Source organism: Nannobrachium achirus, assembly GCF_963921795.1.
Source record: "Nannobrachium achirus genome assembly, chromosome: 19".
In the NCBI taxonomy this organism is placed as follows: Eukaryota; Metazoa; Chordata; class Actinopteri; order Myctophiformes; family Myctophidae; genus Nannobrachium; species Nannobrachium achirus.
The window spans coordinates 48,804,965-48,818,771 of record NC_137826.1 but is presented as its reverse complement, the minus strand read 5'-3'; the positions used below and the strand labels follow the sequence as shown (position 1 = coordinate 48,818,771).

At 43.4% G+C, this 13,807-nt stretch overlaps 1 protein-coding gene across 4 annotated transcripts in view; it reads left to right on the top strand.

Annotated features, from left to right (window-relative positions):
• Positions 1-13,807, top strand: part of klf8 (Kruppel like factor 8) — a 49,792-nt gene that overhangs the window by 15,256 nt on the left and 20,729 nt on the right. The gene's annotated exons all lie outside the window — the stretch shown is intronic.

Sequence of the window (13,807 nt, the reverse complement as noted above, 5' to 3'; positions counted from 1 at the left end):
TCATCATACAAGGTCGTCGCACAAAAGTAGTGAAAACAGCCGATCCACAAGCACAATCGGCTGTTTTCACTAGTTTAATCATTTTTAAAATGATAAATGCAAAACGGAACGGTTTTGGACATACAAGGTTTTCATCCGACAACGACGATATACTAAATCCCCATTTCCACTTCGAGGTGGAACCAGAACTTTACAGAACCTGAACCTATTTTAAAAATGTTTTGGTTCTGGTTTTGTTTCCATAGCGCACGGCCCGGTTCCAGACAAGGTTCTGGGAACCTTTTTTCGGTCCTGCTCATAGACTGTAAGAAAATATGGATGATGCGAAGCCATTGGTTTCTATGCTGCGAAAATGACGTTTTTTTGTCCCTTGTATGGGTGTCGCCATCATTGTTTTAATGCTACCCCAGGAATCACAAGGAATGCTATTGGCTGCCAACGGTCACGTGGAACCGCAGGGATACATGGGAGAATGTGGTGTTGAGCCTCCCGAAATAAAGCACACGAAGAAGAACACAGCAGGCTAGTATCAGTTTAGTTGGCCACTCCCCCTGCAACTTTATCATACATTTTAACATAAATGGGACCATATTTGCACAAAACTCATATCATGGTGATTGAAAGGGAGTTTTTCACTATAGCGACAGGAACCATAAAGTATTTATGACAACGTTTATTAAGGTTAGAAAATCAAAGGGGAAAACGAATGGGGTCCAATGTAGACAAATTATTTTTGGTACCTCGCGGGGGGAAAACAGCGCAACTAGCGGCCAAACATAGGAAGTTTTAGTTCCGTATTGGATTCGTTTTAAATCGGCTTGTATATCTGCTATTTTTGAAAAATCATGAAAATTTGAATTTTTACCCGATTCTATAAGTGTCTTTTGAATCCTTCTAAAAACAATTGAGAAACCTGTTTCTAGGTCAGCAATCTGGCTAGCCATCGTCAAAGAAAAGGTCCTTTTCACTTAACTGGAGCTCAGTTAGTCTGTTCTTGAGAGACTACTATGTCAGTGGTTCTCAAACCTTTTCATGTGAAATGATATGTATTTGGCCACAGACCCCCATCTCAAAATATCTAGTTCCAGGGACCACCCAGGAGCAAAATTTGAGTTAGAAACGTTCGCTTTGAAAATACATCTATTCAAAGATTTGCACACATTTTCACGACTTTTTCAAAAATAGCAGATCTACAAGCTCGCAGCGCGGCACTCGGTTGTATATCTGCTATTTTTCACTGGTTAAAAGCATTCAATAATTCTAGGCCTAAACGTGTAAACAGGTGGCTACATTGCACTACATGCTAGCATATCCATAGCAGCTGGCAGGCAGCATAAAGCGGCAGAAGCGACGCCATCCTACACATGGCGGTGCGACACCGTTGTGTAACCGCGCCGTCCGCGTGTGTCTGTTTCAGAGAAATGAGTAGAGACATAATTGTCCTTTTTTACACTCACTCGCAAGTGCATGTGTTCTGTGTTGTGGTTATACGGTTGGCGTTAGCTTTAGCTGCAGTCTGCGTCGAGTCGGAGGAGTTTAAAGACTTTCCTACCACTGTGTGTGTGTGTGTGTGTGTGTGCGCGTGTGTGTGTGTGGATAAGAGGGTGTGTGATAAAGTGGCAGGCTGTCTTTGCGTCAGCAGGGCGGGGTACGATAAGAAACAGAACTCTCCTCTCCTCTCCTGCGAGAACTCTCCAGATGGGAGACACACCCAGGTCTCCAATGCACATCCGTGTGTGTGTGTGTGTGTGTGTGTGTGTGTGCGTGTGCGCGTGCGTGCGTGCGTGTGCGTTCTCTAGAGCTTTTCCTCCTGGTTGAAACCAATACTTTTAGAAATGTGTCTGATTGAGTCTTTGTGTGCGTCTGTACATTCACGCGAGTGCGTGCGTACGTGTGTTGTATTACATTGTATACAGGTATCGATGTTGCGGTGCAGTCTGCTGCCTGTAGGAGGTGCTAACAAACCCTCTTGACAGTATTAAAGGTGTATTCAGTGATAATGAAAGTGGCCGGGGGTCATCTTGTCCCTTACTGTCCTTATAGTGTGGAAATGTTTAGTTTTTTATAGATTTTTTTACACCATTATAATATTCTCGTTTTGATCATTAGACCCAATCATAGACCCTAACCCGAATATCGGTAGGCCTACGTCTCCAGCCTCAGGATATGTATGATACTGATTTACTACGAGACTGGCATTTTATGAGTTCAGTAGTTTACAATCTAGGCATTTAGCAGACGTTCTTAATTCAGAGCGACTGTGGTTCTCAAAACCTTTATTTTGACCATCATAACATAACTACGGACATACTCTACCCTGATTGGTCGAGGACTGGCTGGCCACCTCTGAAAAACGAATCTAGCTATGCTCGTAACACGGGCCATGGTGGACGTCCTTATATGGTCAGCACACATTCTAGTGAGGAGAATGAATGGAAAATGTGCCAATTATATTTGTATTTGAATGAAATACAATCACTGAATATACCTTTAATTCATGGCATGAGGCACAGAGCCGGTCACATGTGAAGAAAAGGGGGGTGGGGGCTGGGAGGTTGCAGGGAATACCATGGTCCATAGACATAGAAAGGTAGACGCCTCCCTCGGCTCTGGGGCATTCTTTATAGTTGGTAGGCCAATCAGAGGCAAGTGGGGGCGGGTCTTTTCGTACGCAGCCTCTAAGAACAGCCGAGCCGCACAATATAAGGGGCCGGATGGAAACATGCCAATAAATCTCTGTTGAATTTAATTGATAAGTCGCGCTGTGATATATGGGCATGAACAGATAGGGGCTTAATATTGATGACATCAGGGATCTCCAAATATGGGCATAAAAGGGACAATTTGCTAGTGTGACTCATGTACGACAACCACACTGGTTATCATGAGACTGACACAAGTCCATATATGGGCATTCCAAGATATGGGCTTAATATTGATGATATCAGGGTTCTTGGCCATATATGGAGCGTGACATGAGGCGTGACAGACGCACATGATCTGCAGGTTTACATACTAATTGCAACCTACGGTAGGCAAAAAAAGCTATGGGGAAAATGCTGCTAATTGTCCCAAAATTGGCCTAAAGGTGACCCCCAAATCCTGAAAGATAGCAGCTATTTGTTTCAAAAAGTCTTATGGCAAGCTATCCGCTATACACGGCAGAAACCTCTTATCTCCATATCTCTTTTAAATGTTTTAATTGTTCGTAAATGAATGCCCTACTTCAGGGTTCCCCAATAGGCGGCCCACGGGCCATTTGCGGCCCGCGGGGGGCTACTGTCTGGCCCCCTCCAACCCCAGTAATAATGGTGGTATAAGAGCAGCAACAACACTAGTATATCGTCGTTGTCGGGTGGAAACCTCGTATCTCCAAATGTGTACGTTCTTTCGCAAAGCAAAGCCCTGCTTCATCATTCAAGGCTGTCTCACAAAAGTAGTGAAAACAGCCGATCTACAAGCAAACAACGCCTCACGGTGCGAGGCGTTGTGTGCTTGTAGATCGGCTGTTTTCACTAGTTTAAATCATTTTTAAAATGATAAATGCTGGACATACAAGATTTTCACCCGACAACGACGATATCTGAACTGTCGCTGGAGTAGCCGGAACTCCACTGTCGCCCCCCTGCAAAGTTGTGGCCCTCGGCTTGGTACCCTGGACATGATTCGGCTCTTGGGGAAAACTAATTGGGGAACCCTGCCCTACTTGAACATACTACAGCGTCACACAAAAGCACCAAAAGTAGCAGATCTAAACGCTTAAAATATTGAGCTTGTAGATCTGCTACTTTTGAATTCTGAAATTTAACAGTTTTACAGACGTATGAGGTTTCCAAAATTTAAATATCTCTGCTGTCAGGCCAAAACCTCCTGACTCCAAAATGTTATTTTTTTGTAAAATGAGCTCAAGTGGAGTTAGGAGGTTTTGACCGAAGGGCTTTTTACTACTTTTCATTGGTTCAATATTATTTTAACCAACACACAGATGTAAAGGGTGTTCAATAGCACATATGTATGGAAAAAAGAGAGGGCCAATCGGGTGGAGTTAGCTGGTTTGGCAGAAAGTGTGGAGTTAGGAGGTTTTGTTCCAAACACTTTTTACTACTTTCCATTGGTTCGATATTATTTTAACCAACACTCAGTTGTGAAGGGTGTTCAATAGCCCTGATTTATGCCAAAAAATGGACTTTGAGAGAGGGGTGGGGGAGGCTATTTTGGAATCCGTAGGAGACACTTGTGGAAAGGAGCGCTTCTTTTCGGGTCACCAGCGTCGGCGGGTTGGCTACTCACCAGCGTCCGGGACTGAGGTTAGGGTTAGGTTTAGGGATAGAGCATGGGTCTTCAACAGGGGGTACGGGACCCCTATGGGGTCCTCAGAGTTGCTACAGGGGGTCCTCCAAATCTTTGAGTGATAGAAATTTTTTCACTCCTTTTTTCATAACCACTTGAACCCTAGCGTCCATATTCTGAGAACTTTATAGCCAAAAATAGCATATCTACAAGTGAGCTTGTAGATCGTCTATTTTCGGCAAAGAGCTTTGGTGTAGAGGGGGAAAAAGAGCAGACTAAGTACAGAATGAAAGGTCAAGTTTCGGTGCCATAGTTTTGTACTTTTTCTGTTTTTCATGTGTCTAGGAGGTTGACAGTATTTCATTATGAGCAAATATGTATTCCCTTTGTATTTGGGTTTTTTCCTGGAGGCTGCCACCTTGTGGGTCAAAAGTGCCGGTCCAAAAACACAGATACAATTACATCATAGAATCAACCCCTCCCCTTTTACCATTCACCCAACACTGTGGGTGTGGCTAACTTCAGCTGGGTCACCACCCACCATGACAACCAGGCATACTTAATGAACTGGTGGGTGTGGCCACATAAGAACCTAATTTTAACTCTTTCTGTACACTTTTTTTTGGAAAAACTCTTCCTCCTAGTAGAATCATAATAGCTGATAATCATGTTTTAGAGGGGGGAAAAAATCATGGCACCCCATCTTTAAGTATAAGTGGTTAAACATCTGAAAACACATTGACATGAATCCGAAATACACTGATGATTGTGCTGTCAAACAATGAAACTATATGGAATATATGATAAGTGGGGGATCCCTGCTTCATCTCTCTCTCAACTAAGGGGTCCTTGGCCTGAAAACGTTGAAGACCCCTGGCCTAGAGGTTAACATTCACCAGCGTCGGCATGGTTAGCGTTTCACCAGGTTAACCTTCACACCACCCGCGCGGTCCAAGTGAACACTTGCGGAGCAGCTCCCGAACCCTCCGCTCCGGCCAATCACGAGCCGTGCCTTCTAATTTATTCGACCCCGTATCCTATGGATTCCATTATGGCTTGGGGGAGGGGGAGGGGGAGGAACAGAGGAAGTGCAGAGGGGTGTGCAGAAAGAAGCTGCTCTGTGGAATTTGGCCAAAGCCTCTCTGACTGTTTCACAAGAGGAGGGGCCGTGTGTGTGTGTGTGTGTGCGCGTGTGCGTGTGTGCGCGTGTGCGTGTGTGCGTGTGTGTGTGTGTGTGTGTGTGTGTGTGTGTGTGTGTGTGTGTGTGTGTGTGTGTGTGTGTGTGTGTGTGTGTGTGTGCGTGCATGTGTGTGTGCGTGCATGTGTGTGTGCGTGTTTCTACACTTGTGAGGACCACAAGTGCAGCAGAATGAGAACACATGGATTTAGACCAGGGGTCTTCCAACGTTTTCAGGCCAAGGACCCCTTAGTTGAGAGAGAGATGAAGCAGGGACCTCCACAACCTTGTCATAGATTCCATATAGTTTCATCGTTTGACAGCACGATCATCAGTGTATTTTTTAATTCATGTAAATTTGTGCTTTCAGATATTTAATCACTTGAACCGTCAATAACTCTCCCCTCTACACCAAACCTCTTTGCCGAAAATAGCCGATCTACAAGCTCACAACGCCTCGCAGCGCGAGGTGTTGTGAGCTTGTAGATCTGCTATTTTTGGCTAAAGTTCTCAGAAACTGGTTGAGAATCTGGCCAAAAAGGAAATGTAATTTTTTTCTTTCTATCACACAATTATTTTGGAGGACCCCCTGTAGTAACTCTGAGGACCCCCTAGGGGTCCCGGACCCCCTGTTGAATTTGATTTAGACCATTTTCCTGCCCCTTCACAAGAGAAACGGTTGTTTTATGGTTAAATGTAGAGTTATGCTTACCATTAGAAAAAAGAAGAAAAAAAAAACATTCATGTTGGGATTAGGATTAGACATAAGAGTTCATGCCTTAGCCCTTATCCCTAAATGTTTTTAATGTGGGCTCGCCTAAAATGCGAGAACACTATGCTATCCTCATTATTTATATTTTGAGTTCGCCGCAGACAGTTCAAAGGCGAAAACACTATTGTTTTGTCATTATTTCCGCCGCATATCGTGTTCTGTTAGCCAATGAGGCGCAATTGGTGGAAAGAAATCAGGGAGTGGTGTTAGCTGGAGTATTGGTTGAGCTTCACATGACAGTTGGCATGCTGCAGAATATAGTCACAAGCGAGCCCACACTGTTTCGTAGGAACAGTATTTCTAGTTTTTGAAGTGGTGAAAGCCGCTTCCAAGGAGTGGCTTTGTGTGTCCCGTGCGTCCAGAATTGAGGATTGGTCAAGCTTCACATGACAATTTGGCCCTCCAGACAAAATCATTCATTCATTCAGAATTCATAAAAATATAGAACTAAAGAACACAGATTTCATAGCTCTAGAACACATAGAATAAAAATTCACCGCTTCACTTCGAACCGAGGTTTGATTTTTTTTACTATCTTGAAAAACCTTTTTGAATATTTTTCAAATAGCTGATCTACAAGCTCACACCGTGTCGAATGTAGATCGGCTATTTCAAGTATTTTAAAACAAACCAACCGTGTGCTTACTCGGTTATCTGTTATGTGAAAGTCCTATGGTGTCTATGACGTCTGACATCATACATACAGTCCCTTTTATGCCCATACATGGAGATCCCTGTGTGTAGAACAAACCGTGTGCGTGTCAGCATCTGTCTCTCAGTCCTTGTCCCCTTTTATGGGCATAAAAGGGATTCTATTAGTGTGGTTGCCCTGACAGGGCATCATCTGGGAATCGGATGTAGAGGTCGGCTTCATATATGGAGATCTAGGTGATGATCCAGTCGTCTCCATGTATGGATATCCAGGGTTTGATCTTTGATGATGTCACAATGTCAACAGAATCGAGGCGTTACAGAAGAACGCACGGACAAGATTAACTGCAAAAAAACTTGGGTGGGGGTGTCCTTTAGCAGTTAGCAGTAAATGGTAAATGGTAAATGGTGCATTTATATAGCGCTTTTAATCCAAAGCGCTTTACATAGATTGTGCATTACATTCACCCATTCACACACACATTCATACACCGGTGGCGGAGGAAGCCATGCAAGGCACCAACCTACTCACCGGAGGCAATTAGGGGTTCAGAGTCTTGCCCAAGGACCCTTCGACATTAACTCAGGGGGAGCCCGGATTCGAACTGGGAACCCTTCGGGATTTATACCCTTCGTGCTCTAATACCAGTTTCTCTACCCCTGAGCTATGCCGCCCCTTACTTTATACTTAAAAAATACATCTCCCCTCACAGCGTCGCGACGCGTTGTGAGCTTGTAGATCTGCTATTTCCACTATTTTTAACTTAAAAAAAAATATGTATGAACATTTTTCAACATGGAAACGATTATGAAGATTATGAAAAATAATCGCGAATATGTCAAATAATTGCGATTAGACGATTATGTAATAATTGTGACAGCCCTACGGTGAAGTCCTATCATCGTGCCTCTGTGCCTCTAAAACCAGGGGGGCACACTGATTGGTCAAGATTGACCAATCGGAGAACAGGGTGATGGGGAGATGTCTGCAAGAAAAAACAGAGGAGAGATGTCTAGGTCCGCGATTTTGTCGCACAGGGCCTATCTACAGTTGGATCCGTCCCTGCATCATAGGAGAGATGACAAGCAAAATGAATGTGTCAAAATAACAATTTGTCTACATTCTCTGACTGTTGCGACTGTCAGGTCGCAGTTACTATCAAAACCTCCACCAGCTGTCCGTCATTCAGTCCGTCAGTCAGTCCGTCAGTCACACGTCACACGTCACACTTTTCCCCTGCTCATATCTCCGCAACCGTTGACCCATCAATTCTCACATGACCCTCTTCTAGCGCCACCATGAGGTCGGTTCTTGCAAAACACATTTATGGACACAGCTCCTACCATTTTTGGCCAAAAATCACGCAAATCGGTACACAGTATGTCTACACTCATGTCATCAACATGGATCTGTCCCATGTAGCGCCACCTTCAGGCCGATTTTTTGGCACATTTATGGACACTGCTCCTACACATTTAGCCCTAAAATCACGCTGCGGCCTGACGGTCGCTTATCTCCCGATTAGGGAGTCTTACTGGTAAATTGAATAATCCAGATGTGTAACAATAGTTTAACTCTTCTTGGGGGCACGGTGGTGCACTGGGTAGTGCTGTCGCCTCACAGCTAGAAAGTGCTGAGTTAAATTCCCGCCGGAGAACACCGTGTTCGTGTTCTCTCCTCCGTGTCATCAGTGCCTATACCCTAGATCAGGGTTCCCCAATAGGCCATTTGCGGCCCGCGTGGGGCTACTGTATGGCCCACACCAACCCCAGTAATAATGGCCCCAATAATGGCCCCGCAGGAAATGGCCCCACAAAACGATGGTTTAGTGACGAGTCATCAATTTTCACAGTCTTTTGGGGTCTGTTCTTAGCCCAAGGAATGTTTTTCATGCAAAACAAATGCTTGCAATGGATTCAGAATAATTAAAAACCCCTGGTTTGACACCTCACATCCCACTTAAAGCAGATTTTTTGGGAGTATTTTTTTTCCTTTATAGTGTAGTGTATAGTAAGTGAATGAGACTGAAAATTACCCAAGCTGTCAAACATTTTCCCAGCCATTTTAAAAAATACACCCCGGCCAAATGTATTTAATAACCCTCCTAGATGACAAATACATTGAGAAACGGACCTTCGCTCTCGTGGTCACGGACGTATCGGATTTGCCCCAACTAAGTATTAATTTTGTTGACTAAGACTAAAAGACTACAAGATTTTGATTGTTTGTTGATAAGACTAGACTAAAACTATTTCTTTTTTTTTTACCTATAATTTTTATCCCACAATTTTGTAACCCATTTTTTCACCCAGTGCCAATTGCCTATGTAATCCTGGGCTCTGCTCTCCCTCTGCCAACCTGGGGAGGCAACGGACTGACCTCATGCTTCCTTCTATGCATGAGGAGTCCAAGTTGCTTCTTTTCACCTGACAGTGGAGATTTCCCTGGTTTGGACGTAGCGCGTGGAAGGAACACGTTATTCCAACCAGTTCCTTTCCCCTCCATCAGGCGCCCCGGCTGGCCAGGGGGAGGCATTATTGAGACCAGGATTACGTGCATGTTTTTGTGAGGGTATCAACCCTAGGAGACACGGGGAGAACATGCAAACTCCACACAGAAAGGCCCTATCGCCAACCCCACCTAGGGTGTGGGCGCTGATGACGCGGAGGAGGAACACGCCGCCAGTGCCCACAGCGTCCCCCGGCGGGAATCAAACCCAGGACCTTCTAGCTGTGAGGCGAAGCGCTAACCACTGCGCCACCGTGCCTCTTAGACTAAAACTATTTCATAAGACTAAGACTATTATTTGTGTTATTCAAAAGACTAAGACTAAATTTAAGTCTAAGACTAATGGCTGTATAAATTAACACTGGAATGTAACTGCAATGAAAGGAAAGCAATTTCAGAACACTAAGACAGGACTAAGACTAAATGGTGTGTCAAAAGACTAAGACTTAATCAAAATTTGCTGAAAAAAATAACACTGTTTCACAGCAGGTTGGACGCTGCGTTCACGATGTGTGGCATTTTGTGCTAAACGAGCCGCTCCTGCAAAATGCAGACAGCCAATCATAGCCAATTCTAACGGAAAATAAGAAATCTGACAGATTGCCTTGATCACGTGACTATTGTGGCCGAATTGTGAGGTTTGGACAAAATGTGTAGTACTAACTGACATATCATCGTTTTCGGGTGAAAACCTTGTATGCACAAAACCGTTCGTTTTGAATTTATCATTTTAAAAATGATCTAAACTAGTGAAAATAGCCGATCTACAAGCACACAATGTGCTTGTAGATCAGCTATTTTCACTACTTTTGTGCGACAGCCTTGTATGATGAAGCAGGGCTTTGTTTTGCGAAAAAATGTGAAACTTGGAGATACACTGTCTGCCTGACAGTGATGACATAGTAATAACACATTCTCCAATCTCCACCACCGCCTTCTGAGTATATGAAAGTATATCAATAAAATAAACCAGGTTTAATTCTCTCTGGATGAAAGTGTGTGATAAATGTGTAGATTGTACTGGCAGACAGTGTGTGTGTTTGTGTAGAGTTGTCATAGCTTTGTTTGGTGCACAGAGGGGCTCTGTCCTTTGTGTGCGTGCGTGTGCGAGCGAGCGTGTGTGTGTGTGTGTGTGTGTGTGTGTGTGTGTGTGTGTGTGTTCCAGCCCCACCCTGCCATGTGATTGGCCACACCCCACAGAGGAATCTACCAGCTAACGTCACATGACACGCCCCTCCCCCAACACACACGCACACACACACACACACACGCACACACACACTCTCACACGGACACGCACTCACTCACGTGCACGCACACACACACACTCACACGCACGCACACACCCATTCCTTCACAGTGTGCACCTCCCTGTCTCTTCTGTAAAATAATGGAATATAGTAGATATTCTTAATGTAACGCTATCTTGTGTGTGTGTGTGTGGGGGGGGGGTGACCCCCTGCGGTGTGTGTGTGTGTGTGTGAGAGAGAGAGAGAGAGAGAGAGAGAGAGAGAGCGAGAGAGAGAGAGAGAGAAGGAGAATTATTCTCTGTGCTTGGTTCATTCTGTCTTTCTCTGTGTTTTCTCTGTCTGTTACTCGGGTCACCATCAGGGATGGGACGATAAGCGGTATTATTGTTTATCGTGATAAAAAAAAACACTCACGATAATCGTATCGTGGAGATTTAATGTATCGTGATATCGTCCTCCGTCATGCACTGGGATCAATTCACCTTTTATTTGCCGAGCTGCATATCCGGTACCACTTAAACCCTCTATAATTGGTAAAAGGTACTTATAATATATGTACTTGATACAGTTTTTTTTTGCACTCTATCAAATTGTCGTCATGTTGCGACACTTGTGAGCTTGTAGATCTGCTGTTTTTTGGCAAATGTTCCGCCCCGGGATAATGATTTTGGGATAATATCGCGATAATATTGTAAATCGCGATTTATTTTGCCACAGTAATCGTGATATGAAATGTTCATATCGTCCCACCCCTAGTCACCATCCTCTCATATTCTCTCCCTCTTTCTCGCTCGCCCTCTTTCCTGTTAAATAGCTCTATTGTGACATCAGTCATTGCTACAGTGTTAAATGGCTCTATATTGTGATAGGAATCATTGCTATAACAGAGGTCAGTCTTCCCAGCTCATGCTGTTTCTATTTGAAAATACATTTCCCGGGTCAGGATACCACTTTTATCCAATCAGAACTCACACAGGATACAGTTCAGACAAGTGAATTGGAACGACACAAAGAAATGAGCAGACAAACCGAAACTAGAACACTATAAATCCAAAGCTGACAAATGGGTAGGGGAGAGCGGGGTAAACTGAGACACGGGGTAAACTGAGACACCCCCTGTATCTAAGCCAGGGGTCCCCAAACTTTTTTGTCTCAGGGCACCCCATAAATATTTGTTTTAATCCGAGGCACCCCTACGTTATAATTTTCACTCCCAGCACCTTATATTTATAGCATATCGTCGTTGTCGGGTGGAAACCTTGTATGTCCAAAACCGTTCGTTTTGTTTTTATCATCTATAAAATGTACTAAACTAGTGAAAACAGCAGATCTACAAGCACACTGTGTGCTTGTAGATCGGCTGTTTTCACTAGTTTTGTGCGACGGTCTTGTATGATGAAGCAGGGCTTTGCTTTACCAAAAGACGTACACATTTGAAACTTTGTCTTGTTGTCAACATAATCAGCTGTTGTGTCAAAGCAAATAGATTTAAAACAAAAACTATCATATTTTCACTGCCTTTTGTCTTGAATACATTCTGATAACTTCCATTGTTAGGAAACATCCCAAATTACTGGGAAATGTGTACATTTTTAGTGATAGATCTTTTAGTTCGCCTAGAGGGGAGCAAATGTAAAAAGTGTCTCAGTTTACCCCACTCTCCCCTACTCTCCAGATTGGCTGAAATTGGCAACCCACCTGGAAATGTATTGTCAGGGTCCTAAAGAGCTGGAGAGACAGTGAGATTGAGACCCCTGTTAACTGTTAGCTACAGCAAAATGACAGTCAAAATCAACACTGTTCCGTTGTGCATTATAACTCTTTAACGTGGGACACTGTAAGTCAGTGGTTCTCAGACTTTGTCATGTCAAGGACCCCCAAATCGATGAACACATTTAGTGCCAGTAGGGACCCCCAGAAGAGAAGAATTGTGTATTTTATTTTTTAATTATTAAACATTCTTCACAACAGACATAAAAAAAAAATAGTCAAGGTATAAATGGTCAAAGTGGTTAAAATATTTTTTTGATGGTATATTAATTACTGGGGGGACCCCCTGGAACCCCCACAAGGACCCCTGGGGGTCGATGCACCCTGCATCACATCCTATTATTTTTATCTGCTCCAACTACAAGGCTTTCACTGCCTGCAATGCTGCCACCTGCTGTATGATATGTGCACGACAAGACACCTTGAACTGTGTGTGTCTCTGCTTCTCTTGGTCACATTTGAAACAGTGTTGATTTCGTCGACTAAAATATGACGAAAAATGTTTGTCGACTGTGTTTTTTTCACTGACGAAAACTAAATCAAAACTAAACAAAAACTAAGCTGTGGTGACTAAAACTAAGACTAAATATATTGACAATTTCGTCAACAAAATAAAAACTAGACTAGTGGAGAAGAGTCATTTTATGTTTGGTTGCTCTCAAGTGTAAAATCGGTCATTACGATGCCATCAAGGCCTGCCAAAATACATTTTAGTCGACTAAATCAACTGCAGATTTAGTCGCCTAAAATCTTATGATATTTACTCGACTAAAACTAGACTAAAACTAAAAAAATTCAGTTGACTAAATTATGACTAAAACTAAATTAAACTTTATTCAAAAGACTATGACTAAAACTAAATCAACATTTGCTGTCAAAAACAACACTGATTTGAAAGAGGAGAAATCCCTCCATGGCTGCGTCTAAAGTCCTTGTTCTGATCTGTCCTATCTCCTACATCCTAGCTCCTAGGAAGTAGAATTAGAATGCCGTCCTTTCCTTATGTCAAGTCTCTTGTGCCTGCTTGAAGTCAGGGGTGTTGCCCCAAATTCGGGGCCCTGGGTACAAGGATTACTTAAATTATTTTGTGCTTTAAGTATTGAAAAATAGGTGCCGCGCTGCGAGCTTGTAGATCTGCTATTTATTTGTTTTTAATCATGAATTTGTCTGAATATTTCAAATCCTTCTAAGGTTTTTTGAAAAACGTTATGTTTCTATGTCAGTGGTGCTCAAACCTTTTCATGTGAAGGACCCCCAAAATGATATGTATTTGGCCACAGAACCCCATCACAAAATATCTAGTTACAGGGACCACCCAGAAGCAAAATTTGAGTCACAAAGTAGGTCGGGAGTGGCTTATTGTCGGTATCAGCCGGTAACACACGGGA